Here is a 27,334-nt window from a genome sequence, read left to right on the forward strand (position 1 = left end):
CAAGTCCCCACGAGGATGGGCTGCTCTTCAGAGACTCCTGCAAGCAGTGGTCAAAGCAGGTGGCCAAATGACGTTATAAGGGAGCAATGTGCAACTTTAAACTAGCATGTTCTCTAATAGAAGAGCAAGTAACAATGTTAACCGGGAGGACGTTAAGTGAGGCGTTACTGTACATCTAAGTCCTACATAAACGTTAAGGACGTTATCTTGTGGTGAAAAGTAACACTGAACTTTAATAGGATGGTGGTTTTTAAAATGAAGATCTCAGAAACAAAAACAAATTAAAAATGGCAAATTAAACTTTATGCCTAAAAATAGTTTTCCCTCATAGTTGCTTAGTTTTCACTTTCTTGTGTCAATATCAGTTTTCCATACATCATAGTCTTCCAGGATCTATAGGACCTCAATTTTTAATATGAAAAACTGCTGGAAATGTATCTTCTCTCCCCCATATTTCTGCCCCTTTTCCCTTTTTCTTTTTTTAAAATGGGAGGCGGGGGGGGTGACCCATCTTACAGGGCTGCTTTTATAAAGCCAATGTTTTCCCTTTTTGGAGGACACGATATTACATTTATTTACAGAATGCAAAATTGGAAAGTAGCCAAGGAAATAATTTCCATTGCAAACCAAATATATTTTTATGTATCAGCCTTGTAGATATCAGCACAATTCTGAACTCTTTTATAACGTTTACTTGTTTTTGTCCCATTGACTACAGGGAACTGATTTCATAGTAGTTTTTGTTTTTATTGCAGGAATGAGCCTAGAATTTCTGAATTGAGCGCAAAAAAAAAATTCTGTGCAACAATGGTTACATATTTTCCTCAGAGGTACAGTCCAGTAATTTATAACTGACTTCAGTAGTCCAAACAATTAGTTATAGCACACAAAAAGTGGTTTCCACATCAAATATATGTAAAGAATGGCATGTGTTATCCATTACACTAGAAAGGAAATCTACCAGAGGCTCAGCTGTTTGATGGCATTCTGCTTCCAGCTGCTGCTTCTCTTGTGGTCCACACCCAAATTCCTTAGAAAGGCATTTGTGGTAATGGGCAAGATGAGTTTATTCTAAGTAGCTTGGTTTGTGTAGAGAACCCAGATATTTCTTTCCAAACTGTAATAGGTTTAGGATAGATCAGATTTTGAGTCTTAACTACACACCTTTATAATGGACTGATTTTTTTAAAAATAATATATCAGTCAGTCAATTATTGGACTAATGGAGTTGCCATCTGACTTGATTTTTCATGGGATAGCCCCAAGTTTTGACATGGTGCTTTCATGTTCTACAAATAATACTTAAAGAATATTGCAAAGTTTTTAGAGTAGTTGGGATGCAGCATAATGGTGTAGTGCTATGTAGACTATTTGGTGCAAAATTAAACACTTGAAATTTGCTTGCTCTTGAGTCCATGTAACTTCTATAAACATTCAAGTACATAAAGGGTTATTATAAGGAGGAGGACAAGAGGATATCAATATCTGAGGATAGGACAAGAACTAATGGTCTGAGATTGCAGCAAGGGAGGTTTAGATGGGGCATAAGGAAAAACTTCACAACTCTGAGTGGTTAAGCACTCGAATAACTTGCCTAAGGAGGTTGTGGAATATCTGTCACTGGAGATTTTTAAGAGCAGGTTAGACAAGCACCTGCCATGGATGGTCTAGATAATACTTAGTCCTTCCATGAGTGCAGGAGACTGGACTAGATAACCTCTCGAGTTTCCTTTCAGTCCTATGATTCTGTGATTGTGGCCACTGGGGCTCCTTGGGTCAACTGGCAGAGGGCCTCCCCACAGTGTAACTCGCATCAAACTTGACACACTCATTGTTCCAACACACTATTGTCATAATACATAACTTGCATAACTCCTTTGAGATATCATGTAAACTGGTGACATGCTGATCCTGAAAATCATTGTGATGTATGTACAGGTTGCATACAAAGTTATAGATGGGTGTGTTAGAAATGTGTTTTAAAATGTGCTTGGGATGCAGAGCATAAAACCCAGCCTGCCCTAGACAAAAGAATGTGTTTACCTGTCTGACTGGCTTGGTTATTGGCAGAGGAAATGGAAGTACATTTACCTATCCGATAAACAAAGCCATCAAGCTGAACAAGCAGGGGGTAAAAACTGTTCAACAATCACATCAGGGGACAGAATCTACATCCTAGAAAGCCTTCCCGGCTTTTGAGGCAGAGACAAGGAACTTTGAATAGTGTAAGGGGAGCTAAAAGACTTATTAGCCTATCACTGGGGCGGGGGGGGGGGTTAGGGTATAACACCCTTTGAGCTTGCGAAAACTGTATCCTCTTGACCTGAAAGGCAAGAACTACTGGAATCTTGATGGAAGTGAGAAACTGCTAAGGCCAAGATTGTAGCTTGCTACAATTAAGTTTTAGTTACTAGGAATTGTGTTTTGTACTAGGACCTGTCTTTTTTTTATTCTTGCTTATTATCACTTAAATCTGTTCTTTGTTGTTAAACTTATTCTTCTTTTATTACAAAACCATCTCAGTACTGTGTATTAAGGTGAAGTATCAGTCTTCAGTTAATCCAACATGTTCTGTTTCTTTGACGGCAGCGAACTTGGTCATTTTTGTGAATGTCACAGTGAGAGGGACTGGACACTGCAGAGAGATGTCTGAGGAACTCGGGAATTTACTAATTGTTAGCTGCAAGGCAAGATTTGGACTGGCAGAGTCCTGAAGACTTTGCTAGCATAAACAATCTGTGCTGTAGTAAAACGTTTTGCATTAATGTAATTTTTGTTCCAGTGGTGCTACCTCTGACCTAAATTTTCTATTATATGCCCTGTGTGCAAAGCTATTAAAAATGCTGATTCTCTATTTGCTGACTTTCTCCTTTGTTGGCTCGTGGGGCAGTGTGTATAAAATAGTTCATCCCACAAGATATGTGGATTAGTAGTCAACCCATTGACTACTATAGTGTGAACATTGACCGGGTAATGTTTCAGGGAGGAAGTTTGGAGAGGGAGACAGGTAGTCAGTAAAAAAAAAAAAAAAAAAAAAAAAGAGGACTTGTGGCACCTTAGAGACTAACAAATTTGTTTGAGCATAAGCTTTCGTGAGCTACAGCTCACTTCATCGCATGCATTCAGTGGAAAATACAGTGGGGAGATTTATATACATAGAGAACATGAAACAATGGGTATTACCATACACACTGTAACCAGAGTGATCACTTAAGGTGAGCTATTACCAGCAGGAGAGCGGGGTAGTCAGTAGTAGCAGCAACGTAACTTTTTCTTTCTCTTACAGTCTTTTCTGCATAAGACATTTCAAATGCTGCTAATATACCAGTGCCACTTGATGAGTATCAACACACAAATTTAGAGTTGGTAGTCAAGTTTTTGGTAACTTTTTTACATATTTCAAAGCAATCAATAATGATTACCTTGAAATAATGCAAAGAGGTGAAATTTAAGTTGTGTCAATTTTTGAGTGAAATCTGTTGCATTTTTTTAGGGCTGTTGATTAATCGCAGTTAATTCAAGTAATTCACTCAAAATTAATTGATTAAAAAATGAATTGTGATTAATCAGTTTTAATCACACTGTTAAACAGTAGAATACCAATTTAAATATTTTTGGATGTTTTCCTACATTTTTAAATACATTGATTTCAATTACAACACAGAATACAAAGTGTACAGTACTCAATAATATTTTTTATTACAAATATTTGCACTGTAAAAATGAGAAAATGAAGCTTCAAAAACAGACTCCAACGAGAGACTGCTGAATTGGAATTAATTTGCAAACTGGATACAATTAACTTAGGCTTGAATAGAGACTGGGAATGGATGAGTCATTACACAAAGTAAAACTATTTCCCCATGGTATTTTTCCCCCCCACCCCACCCCCCACTGTTCCTCTGATATTCTTGTTAACTGCTGGAATTAGCCTACCTGCTTGTCACCATGGAAGGTTTTCCTCCTTTCCCCCCCCCTGCTGTGGGTGATGGCTTATCTTAAGTGATCACTCTCCTTACAGTGTGTATGATAAACCCATTGTTTCATGTTCTCTGTGTGTGTATATAAATCTCTCCTCTGTTTTTTCCACCAAATGCATCCGATGAAGTGAGCTGTAGCTCACGAAAGCTTATGCTCTAATAAATTTGTTAGTCTCTAAGGTGCCACAAGTACTCCTTTTCTTTTTGCGAATACAGACTAACACGGCTGCTACTCTGAAACAAGGTATTTATGTGGCAGAAATGCTAAACATTCATATGCCCCTTCATGCTTGAGCCAGAGGACATGCTTCCATGCTGATGATGCTCGTTAAAAAATAACTTGTTAATTACTTAGTGACTGAACTCCTTGGGGGAGAATTGTATGTCTTCTGCTCTGTTTTACCTGCATTCTGCCATATATTTCATGTTATAGCAGTCTCGGATGATGACCCCACACATGCTGTTCATTCTAATAACATGTTCACTGCAGATTTCACAAAACGTAAAGAAGGTGCCAATGAGAGATTTCTAAAGATAGCTACAGCACTCGACCCAAGGTTTAAGAATCTGAAATGCCTTCCAAAATCTGAAAGGGATGAGGTTTGGAGCATGCTTTCAAAAGTCTTAAAAGAGCAACACACTGATGTGGAAACTACAGAACCTGAACCACCAAAAAAAGAAAATCAACCTTCTGCTGGTAGCATCTGACTCAGATGATGAAAATGAACAAGCTTCAGTCTGCACTGCTTTGGATCGTTATCAAGCAGAAACTGTCTTCAGTATGGATGCATGTCCTCTGAAATGGTGGTTGAAGCATGAAGGAACATATGAATCTTTGGTGCATCTGGCAGGTGAATATCTTGCAACACTGGCTATAGCAGTTTCGTGCAAATGCCTGTTTTCACTTTCAGGTGATGTTGTAAACAAGAAGTGGGCAGCATTATCTCCTGCAAATGTAAACAAACTTGTTTGTCTGAGCGATTGGCTTACCAAGAAGTAAGACTGAATGGGCTTGGGCTGTGAAGTTTTACATTGTTTTGTTTCTAAATGCAGTTGTTCTGTACTTAATTCTACATTTGTAAGTTCAACTTTCGTGTTAAAGTGATCGCACTACAGTACTTGTATTAGGTGAATTGAAAAATACGATTTCTTTTGTATAGTTCAAATATTTGTAATAAAAAATAAATGCAAAGTGAGCACTGTACACTTCATATTCTGTGTTGTAATTGAAATCGATATATTTGAAAATGTAGAAAATATCCAAAAATATTTAAATAAATGGTATTCTATTATTTAACAGTGTGATTAATCATGATTGATTTTTTTTTAATCGCTTGACAACCCTAATTTTTTTCTTTGATTTTGCATCTCTCTAGTGAGGCACAATTTCTTAGAGGTTTTTATATAGTGAGATATAGTGACCCTCACACTAGCATATACTCTCACACAATATCTTTTGAAGAGATCTCATTTAATTTATCTTAGAAATGGGATGGTATTCCATATGTGAAAGTGCTTATGTGGAAGAATTCAGTTATTTTATACACTACATAATCATACCCTTGTTCTCAAAGTCTTTGAGCTGAAGTGTAGATTTCTTCCATTTGAGTATCTAAAGTAAATCAGAATCTTGGGTGTTCCTGACAGCTTTGAGAATTTCAAAGAATTAGCTTTCTTGAGGAAATGTCTTTTACAGGTTTTGGTTTTAGTTACTAAAGTAACTATATCAACAGATTTAGCATCTTTCCCCTACTTCTCCTGCTGCTATACCAGTCGTTGTGGAACTTCATAATTAAACCAAACTAAGCTTCTATTTCAGCTTTCTTCTGGTAAGGTTGTCCAATACACATGGAATTTTGTGAAGAGTACTTTTTATTGCCTGGAAAGGAATTGGATGGCTGCTACAGGCTGGGTGAAATACTTTGTATTGTCATGAACTTAATACTGTATCTGCTGAATAAATCATGTTACTGTTTTTTCCCCCCTGATTTTTGTGCCATAAGCTAGCTGTGCTGGGGCTAGAGCAGAATGGTTATATTCTGTGCTTAATTCACCTTTTGGTTGCAGTTCTGTCCTGCTTTCCTGGTTACCCTGCGACCCTTATGTGCTTTTCCCCCCATTTGGATTTTTAAACTTATTTTCTGCCTCTCCTGCTAAAGGTAATAGGAGTTTTTCTTATTACTTTTGTTGTTGAGTTCCCAGAGGACCAATATTTCTTTGTATATTGACTGATTTTTGTCTAAATTACCAGGATGGTGGTGACTATTGCTTTGATTAGAAGTATGCACCAGTGTTGATCTTTTCAGCCGCTGATTGTTCTAGTAAATCTCATTTTTTGGTGTGTGAATCCAGCTGCTTATTCAGACCATCAACTCTCTAAACAGTTGTGATGTTTTTAAAAATGTGCTGTTCTGAATTTGAATCTAATCAAATTTTCAAAATGATTATATTGTGCACTGGCATTTTGTCCTGTGTTTAAAGTGTGCTTAATATATTTTCATCTCTTTTTTGGTTGTGTTTTATTTATTGGGACAAAATGAATTCCTCTGATGTTAAGCTTCAGTCTCTGTTGATATCTCAAGCATCTGTTGAAACAAACATTGGTTTATTCTTTGGCAGAGCGGGTAGGTTATAAATGCCGTTTCTATTCATGCTTTACTATGGCAGGCTTAAGTATTCTAAAATTACAGGTAGCCTTTTTTTCTTGGAATATTAAATGTTGTACACAATTGCTTTTGAAACAGAAGATACCATCAGTTTTCAAAGCTTTGTTCAGCACAGTGGTCTGGTCTTCAAAGGATGCAAAGTGCTCTGCACTGAGAATTGCCTGTGTGGATCTCCACTCCTGCGGGAACTGTATGCCTTGGTGTTGAGTTCCGGAACCATCTAGAAAGCAGTGACCTCTGGGGCATGCTCATGCTGTCTTACAGATCTGAACTTTGAGTATGATTCTATAAGGAAGGGAAGCTTACATAATAAAACAAGATTCTTACCACCTGCAATTCTTTTCCTACTGCAACAGATAGCGATCTCAGAACTATTGCTTCAATCCAGGGCTCTGCATTGCTGTATTTCTTAGTTTGTAGTTGATGGAACTTTTATTTACGCGTGCGCGCGCACACACACACACAAGATTTGCTAATATGTTGGTTAAATCTATATTTGTGCATGCTTTCTATCTGTTGGTTATGGTAGATCTTGAATTTTAAAAATCAAAATTTAGCATATAATGTGACCCTAAAATATGTACTTCCACACCAAGTGCCTGAAATATCTATGAGGCAGGCTCTCTGAAGGCTGCTCTGTCTACACTGCTTTTATCACTCAGGAGTTTCTTTAATGGGACTGTATGTGGCTGCTTCTCAAGGAGCTGGCCTTAACAGTCCTGTTGACTGGAACTTGTTCTGTTTCCTCTATTCAAGTTTTGATGAATGAGTCTGCTCTCTTTATCCAGGTCTGTATCAAACCACTGTGCTTAAAAATGCCAAAGTGCTGGCACATGAATTAAATTGTCAGATTTAAATCCTTTAAAAAAGAACTCAAATTCAGAATTGGGCCCACATTTTTAAAGATTTGTTGCCTCTGTTTCTGGCACTCGAGAGCACTCGTGAATTTGTGCTATTTCTTGCCTATGATTGAAAGGCATCCATGTTAGATGCATGTTAGGATGTTAGAACTGTGGTTTCCTTGTTTCATGCTTCTCTGATGTGGCAATTTACTTGGTGTCTGTCTTTGCCTCGTAGATGCTGGTAGATTCATGTGCCATCTCATTTCTCATGGAGAGCTTAGATGCTCTGTTCTCTTCAGATTAGCAGATTTTTTCCTGCATTTTGGGAGGGAGGTGCTTGTGCAGCCTGGAATCTCCTGTTAGTTTTCTCCTTTTGTCATAGGACATTGGTTTGTCTTCCAAAACCTTGGATCTGTGCTCTTAGATTCAACCTCAGTTCCATCTATGATGTGATTGGTCCTTTACCTGAGCTCTCTCACAACAGTGAGTCTGCCCTCAAATGTTAGGGTGATTTCAAGAATTAGAGAGGGCTTATTCACCCTCTCCTAACATCTCAGATATTGGGTTATCCAGGCCAGTCTGAAGAAATTGAGTCTTCCCCTCTGGAATTCTCTCTCACCTTGGAATCTACTATGCCAACCAGGCCTCTTACCTTTGACTCTTACGCACCATATATGACCCATGTGCAGTCAGCCCAAACACACAAGTAGTATTTGACTAAGAGAATCATTACATTCATTTAGATTACCCTTTTTGAAGCATCTGAGAGAGAGAATAACATTCTGTTCTTTTTGGGATGCATCTCCTCCATTTATCAGCCTAGACTAGAGGTGGGCAAACTACGGCCCACAGGCCACATCCGGCCCGCTGGACCGTCCTGCCCGGCCCTTGAGTTCCTGGCCAAGGAGGGTAGCCCCTGGCACTTCCCCTGCTGTTTCCCTCCCCCACAAACTCAGCTCGCTGTGCCGCCAGCGCTCTGGGCAGTGGGGCTGGCTCTGGCCGGGCCGCACAGCTGCAAGTTCCTGCTACTCTGAGTGGCATGGTAAGGGGGTGGGGAGCAGGGGGGTTGGATAAGGGGCAGGAGGTTCTGGGGGGCAGTCAGGGAATGGGGGGGTTGGATAGGTATGGGAGTCCTGGGGGGCCTGTTGGGGCAGGGCTGTGAATAGGGGTTGGGGCTGTCAGGGAGCGGGGGGGGGTTGGATGGGGGTGGGGTTCTGGGGGGCAGTTAGGGGTGGGGTGGAGGGGACAAGGAGCAGGGGGGTTGGATGGGTTGGGGATTCTGAGGGGGGCAGGGAGGGGGGGATGGGGGGCAGGGGCCAGGCTGTTTGGGGAGGTACAGCCTTCCCTACCCAGTCCTCCATACAGTTTCGCAACCCTGCTGTGGCCATCGGCCAAAAAGTTCGCCCACTCCTGGCCTAGACAATGACCTTTTAAAGACTTATGAAGACAAGGAACACACTGAGGATGGAGATGATATTTGGGTATCATGGAAGATGACTTTTTACTTCCACCTGGTCAGACAATGGGACTTGAGCTTCCACCTCTCTTTCTGATGACTGAAATATTTGCTTCTCTGGCAGAGGTCCTGGATATTGTATTGTTATCAGTGGGAACAAAAAGGTCACCACTTCTGTTCAACTTGCTGGAATTCAAGAAAAATGGGAAGATTGTTTTACTAATCATTTAAGGGTTATTGCTATCAATCAGGACCTGTGGTTTATTGCAGCTTTGATCACTGTTTTGGGAAAAGAGCAAAAGATGCTGATCATCTATATCAAGTGACAGAATAGGGATTTTGAATAAACTCATTCTGTTCCAGAATCCTGTCTAGTCTTGCACTTTTTTGACAATGATAGTGAATTAGTGGATGTGTTGAAGCAGTAAACAATATATCTTGATTTTTTTTAGTAAAGCTTTTGACACAGTCACTCTTAAAATTATCATACACAAACTAGGGAAATGTGCTCTAGATAAAATTGCTCCAAGGTGTGTGCATAACTGGTTGAAAGACCACACTTGGAGTAATCATCATTGGTTTGCTCTCAAAGTAGAAGTCGCGTCTAGTGAGGTCCTGCAAGGGTCTGTCCTGGGTCTGATACTGTTCAATATTTTTATTTATTATTAATCACTTGGATAATAGAGTGGTGAATATGCTTATATAATTTGCAGATGACACCAAACTGAGAGGGGGTTGCAAGCACTTTGGAGAATAGGATTAAAATTTAAACAGATGGTGATAAATCGGAGAGTAGGTTTGAAATCAACATGGTGAAATTAAATAAAGACAAGTTTAAAGTATTACATTTAGGAAGGAAAAATCAAATACACAACTATGAATGGGGACTATCGGGCTAAGCTGTAGTATTGCAGAAGAAGGTCTGTGGGTTTTAGTGGATCACAAATTGAATATGAGTCAACAATATGATGAATTGTTGGGAAAAAAAAGGCTAATATAATTATTGGATGAATTAACAGGAATGTTCTATATAAGACATGGGAGGTAATTGTTCTACTCTACTCTGCACTGGTGAGGCCTTAACTAAACTAATGTGTCCAGTTTTGGGCATCATACTTTAAGAAAAATGAGGACAAACTGGAGAAAGTCCAGGGGAAAGCAACAAAAATGATAAAAGTTGTAGAAAATGTTAAAATTGGCTGGGTTTAGTCTTGTGAAAAGAAGACTGATGGGGAATCTGATAACAGTATTCAGATATGTTTTAAGGGCTCTTATAAAGAGGACAATAATCAATTGTTTTCCATGTTCATCAAGTGTAGGACAAGAAGTAATCATCTTAATCTACAGGAAGGGAGATTAAGGTTAGATATTAGGAAAAACTTTCTAAGTATAAGATATTTAAGTATTGGAATAGGTTACCAAGGGGGTTGTGGAATCCCCATCATTGGAGGTTTTTAAGAACAAGTTAAGGTTTGGTCTTGGTTTGCTTGGTACTGCCTCAGCACAAGGGAATGGACTTGATGATCTCTTGAGATCTCTTTGTACACTACATTTGTATGATTCTATATCAGAGAATCAAAGACTGGCAAGTCGAAGCACATAGATGTCTGTGGCTCCCACTGACTTTGTTTACAGAAGTAAGAGTGCTCAGCGCTTAAGAAAATCAGACTTCAGGTGTCTCAAATTGGGCACCTGGGAAATTAAGAACACACAACTAGTGGCCACCTGTGAAAATTTTGGTTTAAGTGATTTGGCCAGAATTATATAAGAACTCTTATGGCAGAGATGGCCATTTCTCTTGGATTGCAATCTGTTTTAACCACAAAACCATCCTTTGTATTTCTGCAGCCCCTGCCTCATTCACTTCTAGCTTTCTAAACAAATGAGGCAGGGGTCCTGCAGACAACAGCCTCCTTCACCACACAACCCTGATTCATTTCTTGAACACTGGTAAAGAGGGAGGGATCCTGAGCCCGTTATGCTCCATTGACCCCGGCCGGCCCCTCACTCCAGGGACTGACCCCCCCACACCTTTCTGTGCCTCATTGATCTGGGCTGGCCCCTCGCTCCATGGACACCCCTCCATGCCGTGCCCTGTTGTCCTCAGCTGGCTCCTTGCTCTGGGGACAGATCCCCCCCACTCTGCGCCCCATTGCTCCCGGCTGTTTCTTTGCTATAGGGACCGACTTCCCCACACTGTGCCCCAATGCCGCCGGCTGCCCACTCACTCCAGGGACCAGCCCCTGCACACTCGCCATGCCCCCGGCTGCCCACTTGCTCCTGGGGCTACCTCCACGCTCCCCATGTGCTGTGCTCCAATGCCCTCAGCCAGCCCCTCGCTCTGGGGGGGAAGGGGCCCGGTGAGCTCAGCCTCCCTGCACAAGTTTCTCCTCCCTTGCTACATGCAGAGTTCCTATGGTAAAATCCACCCTCCCTTGCAAACAAGGGCACGCTCAGCTGAAGGGAGCCCACCTAGCTCAGCAAAAGGAGTTTAAAAGTTTAATCATACTGCTTAACAGTATGATTAAAATGGCAATTAGTCGTGATTAATTTTTTTTAATCACTTGACAGCCCTATTTAGGAGCTCTTGTCATGAACCAAGACCCTATTGTACTGGGCGCTGTATACCCACAGAACAGAACGACTGCCCCAAACAGCTTACGATCTAAGTATAAGACTAGAGACAATAGATGGATACAGAAAGACAGGGGAGTATAAGGAAACAATGAGACAATACTGGTCACCATGATAGTTACCTGTGAATTTTGGGTGTGGTGGCACTCTAAAGTAAATCACTTTTTGTTTTGGGATTTTAGTGTTCATCAAACAAAATTTTACAAATATCAGGTAAGTGTTTACATTTAAAAACAGGAAAAACATTTGGCTTTAACTATTTAGGCTGAAATTGACATGCTGGGTTTCTGTCTCAGGCTGAAGGTTTTTTTGGAAAATTTAATCCAAAACAGTCGGCATTTCCAAGTACGAGGAAGGGAAAAATATGCTTTGCCCATTTAAAAAAAATTCTAATATTTTCATTTAACAGCCCCAGTGCCCCCAGGCAGGATCAGAGGCTTGAAATTTGGTATTGATGGTAGCCTTCATATTAGAGATGTGCCTTTTGTCATCCGTGTGAAAATTTTCCCAAATTTGGCCAAGTTATACAACTTTGAAAAATTGCAGTTTATACATGCTCACTAGAGTAATCCTATTTTAGCAACTAACCTCTCAGAAGATTTTGTCCTCACTGAGCATTCTTTAGCCTCTGTTTCTAGTGCTGATCAGATTACGCCTCCACCATCCTTGCAGATTGATTGAACATGCTCCTGTGTGTAAGTGTATGTCTCCACCATTCTAAGCACAGAGCTGGGACTGGAAGCCAGTGGAGTGAGAAAAGGAGCCTGGAACTTGGAGTTAGGGGGAGAGGAATTTGGGACTGGGATGAGAAGTGTAAGGAGTGAAGATGGGATTGGTTAGGCAAAGAAAATGGGACAGGGACCGGGACCAGGGCCAGGAGTTGGAGGGGAAGAGGGAAGAGAGAGGAGCTGGACAGGGACATTTTGGGGGCGGTGGGGGAGAGAATGGGCAGCAGAGACTGTGCCCACTAGAGAATACTCCCCTCTGCAGACTGGAATTGAATCCAAGATTCCTGAGTCTCCTGATTGCTCTTCTGTCATCAAATAGCTGTTGAGCTGACTGGCAAGATGTGTTGTGTCTAATCCCCCTCTTGTTCTGGTCCACATAGAAGATGACAACTTAGTTACTCCATTAGCTGAAATGCCCTGGGTCTGTGCAGTTGATCTATGGTTCCAATCTTGCTGATGAACCTTATGGATATTAATATGATGCCACATATTGGAATTTCTGGGTTTTTTGTTTGCTTTTCAAAAGAGCTAAGAAATTACAATGAGGTTGCCAGTGCACATACATTATGGCAGTCTTAAACTACAAAATCACACACTATTTTTGAGTGCTTGACTTTGCAACTTGAATGTTCTTTTAACTTAGTTTTTGTGTGTATGATTTAGGTTTAAATAGCCCAATACCCTTCACATCATCCCAGGAAGGGAGCCCCAAGGTCCTCAAGTCTGATTCCTGCTGCCTTCTTCTCACTACCCCCCACACTTTCAGTATAATGAAAGTTCCAGTAAGATTGCACAGTCCATTAATTTTAGTGTTACATTGTACAGTATAAAAAGAAAAGGAGTACTTGTGGCACCTTAGAGACTAACAAATTTAATAAATTTGTTAGTCTCTAAGGTGCCACAAGTACTCCTTTTCTTTTTGCGAATACAGACTAACACGGCTGCTACTCTGAAATTGTACAGTATACAATTAGATCACCAATTAGGATCAGATTCAAGAAAAAATAATGTCTAGGCACATACATTGTGAGTAAAAGCCTATACAGGGCCTGGGAATCTGTGGAAGAATTATTTTTCTTCAGGTCAAATTATATATGGTTCTGTGAATTCAAATTTCAATTTGAATATTCAAGTTTTTATATTTGAATTATAAAAATCTTACAGATTTTTAGATAAACAGAAATGCAGATATGTTTTTTGTACATTCCATTTTAGAATGAGATGATTTCTTAAAGAAACATTCTTTAGAAGTGCCTAAATGAGAAATTAGGAATCTGTTAAATTCCCAACTGCTGAATTTAGGGAATAATACCCATATTAAATTATAAAAATTATATCTGGGTTTGTTAAAAACAGTCTTTTGAACTGGTGGCTACTGCTTTGCTGCTGCTGTTGGTGTTGTTTTTCATCTGTTATAATTGCATTTATAGTGGCCATTATTTCTGCTCCAAAAATAAGTGAACAGCATTTAATGAACCATCACCTGAATTAAATGTACTTGAACAGAGCAAAGACAAGTGCTTTATTTGATACTTATATGGACAAGAACAAGGGTACCAGACCTTTTAAGACATTCCTATTAGGACTGTAGGTTTGGAATCTGAAAATGTTCTGCAAATGCCAAAACATGCACAACTTAATTGCTTAAATCAAAACCATCAGTTCTTGTTCCTGCCCCACATCCTGTCAGTCAACGAAATCTAAAAATGCTTTCCTCTCTTGGATACCCCTCGGAATTCCCTAGCCCTCCTCGGTCTCTGTTTCTCCTTTTGCTATTCATGTTTCCCTGTCTTCCCTGGGACATTCCCTTCCAAAGCTCTGGAGGGGCCAAGGGGATTTCTCCTCTCCCCTGCCCTATGTTATGTGCTGGGAAGTCACCAGAATCTTGCTTCTTTCCTAACAAGCTGTGGAGATTTTTCCTACGTTACTCCTACTGCAGGTTGCAGCAGGTATTTCTACACTGCATCTGAGGGCGTTTCTTCCAGCCCAGGTAGGTAAATGTACACAGGCGGCACTCAAGCTGGCATGGTAAAAACAGCAATGTGAATTTTTGAAGTTGGTCAAAAGCTTGGACTTTAAAGTCCATCTGGTCCCCTAAACCACATCAGAATGTGTACTTTGCTGTGTTTAGAGAGCTAGCTTGAGCCCAGCTAGAGTGAGCCTGTCTACCCAGACTGGAAGACTCGCTCCCAGCACCAATGTAGATATAGCCTGAGAAGCTGCATGAGAATCAGGAGATTGGGGAACCATTTGGGAGTCCAGTAGAGAGGGCACATGAAATTGGGAACCGTATGGAGAGACTAAACAGGTATGACAAGGCCACCAACTCCCAGTTGGTCTGAGCAGCCATTACTGATTCATACTGGAGAATGAGAAATTCCTGCTTTTCCCTCTGAGCTTTGAGGCTCATTCTACAAAATCATTTCCATTTCTTGGTAGTGAGGAATTGAATTTTTCAGAGTTGTATGAGTCAACTTTTACAGCCACTTCATCTCTTTGCCTCTGTTTTTCCATCTGTAAAATCAAAATGTTTACCTCCATCTTGGGGTGTTGTGATGTTTAATATTTATATAGTATTCCCTCCCATTCTATTTGAACCCACAATGAAGAAAAACAAAACAAAAAAAAAGAAATGTAACTGAATTTACAGAAGAACTTGCTGCTGTTTTCTCCATTTGTTCCTGCCTCTCTAGACATTTTTAGTTACCATAACAACACAAGGTAGTTTGTTAAATGCTTCAGTTTCGTATTTTAGTTTATCTGCTGCTAAGGAGATAGTCTCCCCCTCCCGCTTTCCTCTTTATGTTTAACAACTCATAATATGCAAAATAATAGATGTTCTAATTTAGGATAAAATGTGATCATTCTAATAGCTAACAGACCTGTGAAACTTTAAACTGCAAAACATAAGGAAATACTTCAGTGTAGGTTCTCCCTTTTGTCTTTACAGCACCAAATGAATTGGGGTGTATTGTTTTAGTATGTAAATCTGTGTTGAGGCCAAAAACATTTCTTCATTAAATTGCCCCAAATTTGGTATTTTAATCCTTTTTAATATACCTTAAAAGCCTCAATACACTTGAGACTTTGTCAAAAATTCAAAGATTTGATAACATTGGAATATCTTACCCTTCAAATACTTATACTGCACTGTCTCTTTTAGCAATCAAAATTATAGTGCAGATCCATTGTTCTAAAATATTTATCCAAAATAGTTGGGAAAGAGGGATATCTAAGTGAACATGTTCTTCTGCCTCTCTGTGCATGCTATCTTTTAGCTCTTTGGATAGGAACTGTCTGAATAATTGTATTGTACAGCACTGAACACGTGGGTGTTTGTATCTTGAACTGTGTGTTTGGCAATCCTTTGTGTGTGTGAAGGGAACAAACAAATGTGTACCAAACTTTTGTTTGTAGTGGATTGTTCTGTAGTGGTTAGTGCTGAGCAGCTGAATGTGATGGTAGGAAATGAGCATGTTTGCTTTTGTATGGTTTTATCATGAGTGGAGCTCTGTATTTGGCTTAAATTCAAATTTCTAGAAAGGACATAGCTCAAGCCAAAATGCTGAGTTATTACTGTATAAAAGAAAGCAAACACTGCTCTTTGATTTATGCAGCATATTGAAACAGAGGGAGCCTAGAATTCATGCAGGAAACTGATGACTTAATAAATGCAATGAACATTGGGTTAAGTTATTTGATTCTTATCTTCCAAAATTGAAGTTAATGCTTTGTATATAAAGGTATCTACTCCCTTGAACACATTCTGAAAATCTAATAATGCCATGTTGACCTCTGTGCCATGTTGACTATGTGGAAGTTGCAATAATTTTGGAAAAACAGGTTTCCTTTACTCATAAATGTGTAAAATGTCTGTCACAAGTGTCCAGAAAAAATGCTTTGTTTCATCAAGTAACAAACCACTGATCAGAGCTAAACAAGCATAATGTCATGTTTTCTCTGAAATTAATATGTCATCCCTTTTATGGGATTCTGACATTCTCTCATTGGGTTCAAAATTTGTGATCAGAGTATTCCAGGACTGTTTTATATTTAAAACATAACAAAAAGATTAAAATATCTATTTTTGCACAGAACTTATCAAGGACATTGTTCTGTTAATCTAACTTTTTCGACTTATTTTTTGGTTTTAAGAATTGTTATTCCAGTATGTTTTATAGTTCTTGATACCATAATTGAAATCACCACGGTTCCTATTTTCAACTGTAACCTCCTCAATGATATTTTAATTCATGCTGAATAGATGAGCAGACTCCTCTTTGCCAACAGACAGCGGCATATTAACGCCTAGCCCGGCAAATTTGCAGAGGTGGCAAATTTATAGCAGCAGCCAGAGGCTGCTTCCCCTGGCATCGGTTCGCGCCCTCTGCTCCCAGTCCTGCCCCAACTCCACCCCTTCCCCGCCCCCTCCCTGCCCCTATTGGTCCCCTTCCCAAAATCCCTGCCCTGGCCCTGCCTCCTCTCCTGAGCGCACCATGTTTCCCCCCTTTTCATCCCTCCTTTGTGAACCTGTTTCGTGCACAAGCAATGGCAGGGAGTGAGGAGAAGCAGGACCCGGCGGCGCGCTCAGGGGAGGAAGCGGAGTGGAGGTGAGCTGGGGTGGGGGGGGGCAATTATTTCAGGGCGTAGGGGCGGCAAAATCATTAATCCGCCACTGCCAAGAGACATTAACATGACAGTACTGCAGTTTATTTGGTAGTGCTTACATAAAAGTAAATGCTGAGGTATAAATAAATGCATAATAGGTTTCTGTGGGATTGAAACACAAATAAATATCCTCTTCGTAAGACGCCTTCGTCTTTTATTTGAGGTTTGTCCTTGATGAATGATCATATCTCAGGATATTCATGGGCATAATTATCATGTCTCCAAAATCATTTTTTGTTTTTACATGCAGTTCTTCCTGTTGTAAATATTAAAAACAAAGACGCATTTGGAAGAAATATTTTATATTAGAGGAGAATCAAAAGATGCTAGACAAACTATCACTTTAAAAAAAGATGATTTTTCTCATGTGTTAACTTATACATACCCAGAGTTCAAAACCTTTTATTTATAAGCCATGTTTTAAAAAAAAAAAAAGGCACTCCTATAAGACACTCATCTCAGCTTCAGCTATTCAGTGACAGGCAAGAGAACTTGGTCTGGATTAAATAGAGTACACGAAAACATTTTCTACAACACCACATTTTCCTTTGTTTTTATTGTCTAAAATATGTAATCATTTCATGAATGGGGATAGTACATGTCTCTGTACTTAAGTTAGTTTCAAGAAACAAGAGATGGGGGAAGAACAGAATATGAACAAACCAGGATGGGCGGGAGATTATAAATTTCTGTACAGACAACAGTTATCAAGTGCTTAATTTTTTTTACCCTTCTCTAGTAAGTTTGTACTGAAATATTTTTCCCTGCTAAGGAAACCTTTTCTGATTCTAGGATTGTCAATGTAATATAATACAATAATAATAAACATGCAGAAATGCAGCATCAACAGTTACTAAAGTACATCATTCTGAGTGAAATCCAGGTCCCATTGATGTCAGTGACAAAATTCCCAGTAACTGCCGTGGAGCCAGGATTTTACCTGTTGTATTCCAAACTCCTTTTACTTCTACAGCAGGCTACCACCGACTATCCATAATCAGGTTTCCCATCCTCCCCCTCTTCTACAAAATCCTGTATTCTATACAAGTCCTGTGTCTTGACAGGGGGTTAGACTAGATGACCCTTGCGGTCCTTTCTAACCCTGTGATTCTTATACTAGCTTACCTGTCTAGAACCAGGATCTTCTATGTTCCCCATACTTGCTCTGCACTCTCCTAGTAAAATCAGGTTCCCCTTGAATCACTACAATATTTTTCTCCTTATCAGCCCTCTGACTAATTTCCGCCTCCCTTCACTCAAAGTCCCCTTTCCAAACTATCTGCTGCTATTTTCTCATTATAAAAGTGCCTACAATCCATCTTAGGTGGTTGGTGTGTAGTTGGGGGGAGATTGGAAGTATTTTGTTGCTGCTTTTTTATAACAGTTCGTGTTGCTCCAAGTGCTTGTCTATGCCTGTACATGAACGCAAGAAGCCTGGGAAACAAGTGGGAAGAATTGGAAGTCCTTGCACAGTCAAGAAACTATGGTGTGATTGGAATAAAAGAGACTTGGTGGGGTAACTAACATGACTGGAACACTGTCATGGATGGGTATAAACTGTTCAGGAAGGACAGGCGGGGGAGAAAAGGTGGAGTAGTTGCACTGTATGTAAGGGAGCAGTATGATTGCTCAGAGCTCCAATATGAAACTGGAGAAAAGCCTTTTGAGAGTCTTTGGGTTAAGTTTAGAGGCGAGAGCAGCAGGGTGATGTCCTGATGGGCATCTGCTATAGACCACCAGATAGGGTGACCAGATAGCAAGTGTGAAAAATCGGAAGGAGGGTGGGGGGTAATAGGCGCCTATATTAAAAAAAAAAAAGTCCCAAATATTGGGACTGTCCCTATGAAATCGGGACATCTGGTCACCCTACCACCAGACCAGGAGGATGAGGTAGATGAGGCTTTCTTTGGACAACTAACAGAAGTATCCAGATCACAGGTCTTGGTTCTCATAGGGGACTTCAATCACCCTGACATCTGCTGGGAGAGCAATACAGCAGTGCACAGCCAGTCTAGGAAGTTTTTGGAGAGTGTTGCGGTCACCTTCCTGGTGCAAGTGCTGGAGGAACCAACTAGGGGCTGTATGCCTCTTGACCTGCTGCTCACAAACAAGAATTGGTAGGGGAAGTAGAAGTGGGTAGCAGCCGGGGCAGCAGTGACCATGAGATGGTCTAGTTCAGGATCCTGACAAAAGAAAGAAAGGATAACAGCAGAATACGGATCCTGGATTTCAGAAAAGCAGACTTTGACTCCCTCAGGGAACTGATGGGCAAGATCTCCTGGGAGGCTAATATGAGGGGGAAAGGAATCCAGGAGAGCTGCATGTATTTTAAAAAAGCCGTACTGAGGGCGCAGGAACAAACCATCCCGATGTGCAGAAAGAATAGAAAATATAGCAAGTGACCAGTTTGCCTTGATAAATAAATCTTCGGTGAGCTTAAACACAAAACGGAAACTTGCAAGAAGTGGAAATTTGATGAATAGGTTAGGAGTGTAAAAAATATTGCTCGAGCATACAAGGGTGTAATCAGGAAGATCAAAGCACAATTGGAGTTGCAGCTAGCAAGGGATGTGAAAGGTAACAAGAAGGGTATGTTAGCAACAAGAAGGTGGTCAGGGAAAGTGTGGAAGCCTTACTGAATGGGGGAGCACTCTAGTGACTGATGTGGATAAAGCTGAAGTACTCAATGGGGTTTTTTTGCCTCAGTCTTCACAGACACGGTCAGCTCCCAGACTGCTGCACTGGGCCGCACAGTATGGGGAGGAGGTGAGCAGCCCTCAGCGGTGAAAGAACAGATTAAGGACTATTTACAAAAGCTGAACATGCACAAGCCCATGGGGCCGGATCTAATGCATCCAAGGGTGATGACTGATGTGACTGCAGAGCCACTGACCATGATTTTTGAAAACGCTTGACGATCGGGTGAGGTCCCAGATGATTGGAAAAAGGCAAATATAGTGACCGTCTTTTAAAAAGGGAAGTAGAAGAATCTGGGGAACTACAGACCAGTCAGCCTCACCTCTGTCCCTGGAAAAATCATGGAGCAGGTCCTCAAGGAATCCATTTTGAAATACGTGGAGGAGAGGAAGGTGATCAGGAACAGTCAACATGGATTCACCAAGGGCAAGTCATGTCTGACCAACCAATTGCCTTCTATGATGAGATAACTGGCTCTTGGATATGGGGAAAGTGGTGGACATGATGTATCTTGACTTTTTAGCAAAGCTTTTGATATGGTCTCCCACAGTATTCTTGCCAGCAAGTTAAAAAAAAGTGTGGATTGGATGAATGGACTATACGGTGGATAGAAAGCTGGCTAGATCATCGGGCTCAACAGGTAGTGATCAACAGCTCGATGTCTAGTTAGCAGCCGGTATCAAGCAAAGTGCCCAAGGGGTCTGTCCTGGGGCTGCTTTTGTTCAACATCTTCATTAATGATCTGGATGATGGGATGGATTGCACCCTCAGCAAGTTTGTGGCTGACACTAAGCTGGGGGAAGAGGTAGATACGCTGAAGGGTAGGGATAGGGTCCAGCGTGACCTAGTCAAATTGGAGGATTGGGCTAAAAGAAATGTAATGAGGTTCAACAAGGACAAGTGCAGAGTCCTGCACTTAGAATGGAAGAATCCCATGCATCGCTACAGGCTGGGGACCAACTGGCTTAGTGGAAGTTCTGCAGAAAAGGACCTGGGAATTACAGTGGACGATAAGCTGGATATGAGTCAACAGTGTGCCCTTGTTGCCAAGAAGGCTAATGGCATGTTGGGCTGCATTAGTAGTAGCACTACCAGCAGATCGAGGGAGGTGATTATTCCTCTCTATTTGGTACTGGTGAGGCCACATCTGGAATATTGCGTCCAGTTTTGGGCCCCCCACTGCAGAAAGGATGTGGACAAATTGGAGAGAATCCAGCGGAGGGCAACAAAAATCATTAGGGGGCTGGGGCATATGACTTATGAGGAGAGGCTGAGGGAACTGAGCTTATTTAGTCTGTAGAAGAGAAGAGTGGGGGGGATTTGATAGCAGTCTTCAACTACCTGAAGGGGGGTTCCAGAGAGGATGGAGCTAGGTCTAGTTTGGATATTAGTAAACACTATTTCACTAGGAGGGTGGAGAAGCACTGCAATGGGTTACCTAGGGAAGTGGTGGAATCTCCATCCTTAGAGGTTTTTAAGGCCCGTCTTGATAAAGCCTTGGCTGGGATGATATAGTTGGGGTTGGTCCGGCTTTAGCAGGGGGTTGGACTAGATGACTTCTTGAGGTTTCTTCCAACCCTAATCTTCGGTGATTCGATGCGTTTTCATTAACTATTATTTTTGTTTAAAGATTTATATCTCTACATATAGTCGTCTTCTCTTAGGAATTAGCATCAGGAAGTACTTATGAATTTCTGCCTATACCATGTGCAATTTGTAATAGTAATATTTTTTTTAAAATATTCCTTTTTAAAACAACCCATTTTATTATATAAAGTAGCTGGCTCATTGTTGTGTTTTAAACATTTCCACCATCCTCTCTGTCCCCCAAGTGGCTTAAAGATTTTTATGCTTCCCTGGAAAAAGAGAGAAGCTTGATAGTCTTTTTCTTCTTCTTTTAACTTCATCAATAATCCTATTTACAAGATGTCAATTGATGTATTTGTCAATATTATATATTTTCTTCCTGATATTTTTAATGGTCATATTCTGCTTTTTTCCCAGGTCATACAATTCATTGTATGGATGCTGAAGCTACATTATGTGTATTGGCCAACATGCCATGAAATTATAGTAAGTTTTTTGCCTTTTGCTTAAATCCACTTTTTGTAAGGTTTTTTTCACATGCTAAACAAAGGCCTGTGATACTTGTGTAGAATAATTTTGCTCTATGTTAAGTGAGAAGCTATACTACAGTATTCTAAAATACCAAGCTGTTGAAATGGAAAACAAAAATAGCATTTTGTGCCATCCATTTAAACATAAATGTGTTCAACTAGATTGGTTAAGTTTAAATCTGGACCTTCAAAGTAAAATCTGGACATTAGCACACCACAAAGTTGATTAATTTCACCTTCTGTCATTCTGCATTGGTTAGGCAGTTTACTGTAAATGCTAATCTTCATTTTATTTTTAGCTAACTATTAGTCTCTCGGGGGGGAATGTGGGAGTAATTGTCAAAGCTTAGCAAAGGATTGCTATTAAACCGATCTGCCAAAGCAGGTTTTGGGAGGGATCCACTTCACTCTTATCATTTAGCAGCTAGTGGTTCTACATTTTAAAGATGTGTGAATAAAGCAGCCCTGTCATGAAGAGATATATTAAAATCTTCCTTTTTCTTTTGGCATCATTTGTTTGTGGGTTTTTTTGACAAGTATTTGTTTCTGTGTCTTTGCCCTGTTGTGAGTGCATGTGAATTTGTATTTCATACTTTCTGTCCTCTGTTCTGCATTTGACATTTCAATGTTTATATTTTTGTGTCTTTAAACAAAATTCTTCATAACTAGTATGGGGAGGTGAATTAGTGAGGAGGATGCAAGGACAAGGGGCTATGGAAGTGGAAAATTGGAGCTGAGCTGGTTTGGGCAACAGTGGCCAGTATTTCAGAGTAGCAGCCATGTTAGTCTGTATTCGCAAAAAGAAAAGGAGTACTTGTGGCACCTTAGAGACTAACAAATTTATTAGAGCATAGGGAGGCAGGTGTGTAGGGAGTGAGGAGACAGCTTAGCTTCCTCGGTTCCCTGAATGTTCCCTTAGTTCATTGAATCTTTTCTGCATATCTTCCTTCCTCTGCTCTCTTACATGCCAATCCAATCAGTTGCCCTAAATCCATGAAATTTAGGGTTTGTGTCTGCTGCAGTCAGTGCGGACTATGGAGATGTGAACTGAAGAGCACATCAAAGTGTTGTGCTGTAGCTGCCCCACATGGACACTGCTGATGCAAACTAGAAGATACCCAGTTTGTGTTATTGTGGTCTGGTTCAAGGATTAGGTTAATGCAAACTGGATACCTTCTAGTTTTGTGTCAGCAGTGTTCACATGGGGAAGCTACAGTGCAACACTTTGTGCTCTTCAGTTCACATTTCTACAGTCTGCATTGAAATGTGGGGTAGACCTAGCCGTAGACACCTTAAGTCGTTTTAAATTCGTTTGAAAATGTTACCCTACAGATTTAACAGAAATTGGGTTGTCTAGTGCTGAGACAATGAAGTTGATCAACCTTCCTTGGCTCATTGCCTGTGGAGTCCAATTCAAATTCATTTTTTTCCCCAAAGAAAAATCTTCCAGGACAGAATGCAGGCTTCAGTTTTTAATTACAGATCCTTCCCTCAATTTGGTCATACGCGCACATGCAAGTGTAAATCTTGCCAGTCCCACAGTATGTAGCAAAAAGGCTATTATATTTGACAGGGAATCCTTTAAAGTGAGTTTATGGATTCTTCCTTCTCCTGTTCCCTCAAAGAACATCCTTATATAGAGGTGGACTGATACATGTGAGTGTTCAAAAGGTCAATAGGTTTTTTGGGATGAGGGGATATGAGCTAATTAGAATTGATGCTCTCTTTCTGCAGATCACAATTGCCACTGACTTAAGTAAACGAAGAGTGGCTGACACAGATCCATCAACTTCTCTACTGAATCAGTTGGCTTGCAACATGGTCTAGATAGCCTTACTTGCAAAGTATCTAAACCAATTTAAAAGGTTTGTAAATCTCTAAAGGCCATTTCTAGCACATATCCCCACGTCTAATTCAAGGTAATCAGAAAAGGCATTCTTATAATTTTGTGTTTACATAACTTTTTCCACTAGTATTACTTAAGTGCTCTCTCCACATTGTAATGTATTTCCCCTTTGGGGTCAGATAAAAGGAATAAAAACACTACAGCTATTTGTTCTTTTTAAATCAGTCAGGCTAGTTCTCCTGACAATTGCAGAATGCTTTTGATAAATTCTGACATAGCTGTATTTTGTGTTGTCTTTCTTACCAGACAGCAGGATAGTGAAGAACATTGAGAGCTATGTAATTCACCAAAGTCAATAAATATAAACTCTTTATTTTAACAGTGTTATATTAGACTCAGAGGTATTCCTGTTTTATTAATGCAGTGTGTGCACATCTGTGTGTGTTAATAAGGCTCAGAAAAGCGATTACTTTGCTTTTTTCTATTGAGGATTAAGGCTTAGTCATTATATATTAGTTTAAGGCTGTAGAGACCAGTTATGGCCCTTTATCCTGGGGAGATAGGAAAATCTAGCATTCTCAAGATAATCGGGATGAAAACTGAAAGTCTTATTTTTCTAGGATGCTGATAAACTTTTAAGTTAATTTGCATTTATGCTTAGTCACAATCTGTATTACTAAAGCAGCCTGAATACAATTTGCCTTATCTTTACATCATTGTATAAAAGGTTAAGTGGCAGTTGAAATTAAATTCTGTAACCACAAACCAAATTATCATGTCCTATCTAACTCTATAAATTTGCTTGTGGAACAGTAAACTTTCTGCATGTCTCAGGTCTTAAGTTTTTAGAAGGAAAAAAGAAAAGCTAAATTGTAAAATTTTCAACAATTTCCTTCGTCCCATTTTCAAAGGAATTTAGGAGCGTCATTGTCACTGAAAGCCAATGCGACATAGGCTCCTAATTGCCTTGTCACTTTTGAACATTTTACCCAAGAACTCTTAAAGTGATTTCTAATCCTCTGCTCAATAAACTATCATTTGACATAGAAAATTTTGGCAATCATTGCCCTAAGTCTAATAACCCATTTTTTAGGGCAGATTATCAAGAAATGTTGGTGAAACAGCTCCTCTAATTTTTGGAGTTCTGAATTCCTTCATCCTGTTATCTGATTTTAGGTCTGATTATGGTGCAGAGACTTAATCTCATGGTCAGTGTTGTTTTTCTGGAGATGGATGAAAACCAGTTGTGCAAGCTGGGTTTTTTAGATCTCTTAGAAGCCTTTGAATGCGTTTCCTACAAGCTATTTGATATGCCCTTGGACACTGGCAGGCATATGTGGGGATGTGATTGGATAGCTCTATTCTTTTTACTCTTCCTCCTCCTCCAGTACATAGTCACACAGGTTTGGACTTCTGTTACTTCAAACTGAAATGTTTGTGTTTTGAAAATCTCTAAGGAATCCAGACTACACTTCCTGTTTGGCCACCAGGGTTGTCTTTTCTGTTCTTTGCCAAAATAAATAATTATTTTATAAAAGGAGCAAAAAACCTGTGGGTTGAGCCCATACCCACTAAAGGAATGAAACTTAGAAAAAGCAATTGTTGGAGGAAAATATCCCGAGAGTAGGATAACATGGCACCTCAAGTATCTGTTGCCTCATGGGTATTAAATTGTTTTTCTTGTTTATGATTGCATATTTCATATTGCTGTTTGCCATTAATGTCATTCATTTTGAAATTGAAAAAGCCCAACGTTTTTAAAAAATTACATGAACATTTATTTATTTAAGATAGAAGGGGGTTTGGCAGTTATATTAGAGAATTGCATGATTCATAAATTATTTCGTAAGTTATTGAATGCTATTGATGAACATAGCTTGTTAAATGGATAAGCACTTTTCTTCTGTAATGTAATCACTTTTTTCCTTCCAGAGTGGGTGAACAGTAAACTGTGGCATCTGCTGCTTTTTTTAAATTGATGAACTTTCTCAAACGAGAATGTGATCAGTCTTTTTTTTATTTTTTTAAACTATGGTATGCTGCAGTCGCTGCAGCCCAGTCACATTTTCTATTTCAACTTGTTTTGTGGACATATTATTAGCTTATACCTAAATCCACATTAAACTTGCACAGCTTCCATAATCATATAGTTTAAGAACTTCTCATTGAAAGAAATTCATGTTTGTATATTTGTCAAATCATTTGCATTTTATTGTAAACCTAGACAAGCATTTCATTTCTGTGTTTTCAGAAACAACTTGTTCTATGTCGTATGAAGTCCTGCTCTGAGACTTCAGAAAAGGAGTAAAAGGCAGTATGGAAATATGTCATGTGGATTATCTTCTTTCTCTGGGAAGCTGCTTGGTTTATTGGAATGCATTGTATAAACACTTTCCTTTCATGTAGTTATCCACCAATTTGGACAACTACACGAGAAAAAGAAAAGGAGTACTTGTGGCACCTTAGAGACTAACAAATTTATTTGAGCATAAGCTTTCGTGAGCTACAGCTCACTTCATCGGTAGGATGGTAGGATTCTTAGTATACTGGTATATACTTAGTATATACTGGTAGGATTCTTAGTGTCTTTATGGCTTATGATCTCATCAGATAAGGAGTGCATAACTTGTTACATAGCACAGTTGTCAAACATGTTCTGTGGCTGAAACCATAGACAGCTGATCAGGTCAGCTGTTTAGTGGTGAATATTTCTTCACCTGCTTAAAGAACTTAATACTTAACCATAATACTTTTTGATGTAGCAGAATCCTTTCAGACAGGGTGTAGTGATATACCTAGACAGAGTAACTTGTGCTTTCCGTTTGGTTTCTGAAAGAATTATGTACAAGCAGAGAGATTATTTCAGACCAGCAGTTACCCATGTTCTTTGATTTAAAAACAAGTAGTCTTTAGAAGCATATTGAGGTCAGGTAACTTTTAAGCATTTTATTTATGAAGAGGCGTCAGTCATACTCCTCCCTTCCCTATGATTTATGTAGTAAGGTTTTGAGTCTATAGATGAATATACTCAGTTCAAGTTGTGTCATTAAAGCTTTTGAGATAGAGAGAGTGGAGACATGATAGGTTGGGAAAAACAGCAATGCACTCTTTTTAAGTCAAATGGTTTGTTCTTGAAGCCACAAATTTTATTTTGAATACCATAAACTGTTTGTCCTTTTCATTATATTCCTCTCTGGAAGTAGTATTCTTACTTAATGATTATTATACAGTAAATTAGATTGCTGACAAGGGTCACCATGGTTTCTAATCACAAGACAGTTGTGGGTATAGACAGAAGAAGCAAATGCGACCCTTGTCTACTATGTCCTTCATAGTGTTTAGTGCATGAGATTCATTTCCACTTAGTATTTATTTTCAGTCTTGTGATTGGTGTTATGAATAAAACTTAAGCCCAAGATTTTCAATCCAGATTTCCTAAAGGTAGGCTCCTATGGGCTTCTCTAAAAGTTGTACCATTGTACAAAAGTTGTACCATTGTATAACCCCCTGTAGAATGGGTGTAGTTATACTAGTGTAGTTTATTCCCTTATGGGAAGGGGAAGAAACTATATACCAGTATAAACACTGGTACAGAAATTCAAAATTAAGAAACCAACTGCTAGTTGAAAAATCACACAGTTAGCACATACAATAAGCCCAAACTCACACTGTCCTTCATGGTAGCATGTGACCCTCATTT

General features: G+C 39.7%; 1 protein-coding gene across 1 annotated transcript in view; it reads left to right on the plus strand.

Annotated features, from left to right (window-relative positions):
* The window catches only part of SIPA1L1 (signal induced proliferation associated 1 like 1), a 365,338-nt gene that overhangs the window by 178,178 nt on the left and 159,826 nt on the right, over positions 1-27,334 (plus strand). The window contains 2 exon segments of the mRNA XM_043515810.1: positions 21,676-21,744; positions 23,523-23,653. The gene's annotated coding sequence lies outside the window, so the exon portion shown is untranslated.

Source organism: Dermochelys coriacea, chromosome 6 (genome assembly GCF_009764565.3).
Source record: "Dermochelys coriacea isolate rDerCor1 chromosome 6, rDerCor1.pri.v4, whole genome shotgun sequence".
NCBI lineage: Eukaryota > Metazoa > Chordata > Testudines > Dermochelyidae > Dermochelys > Dermochelys coriacea.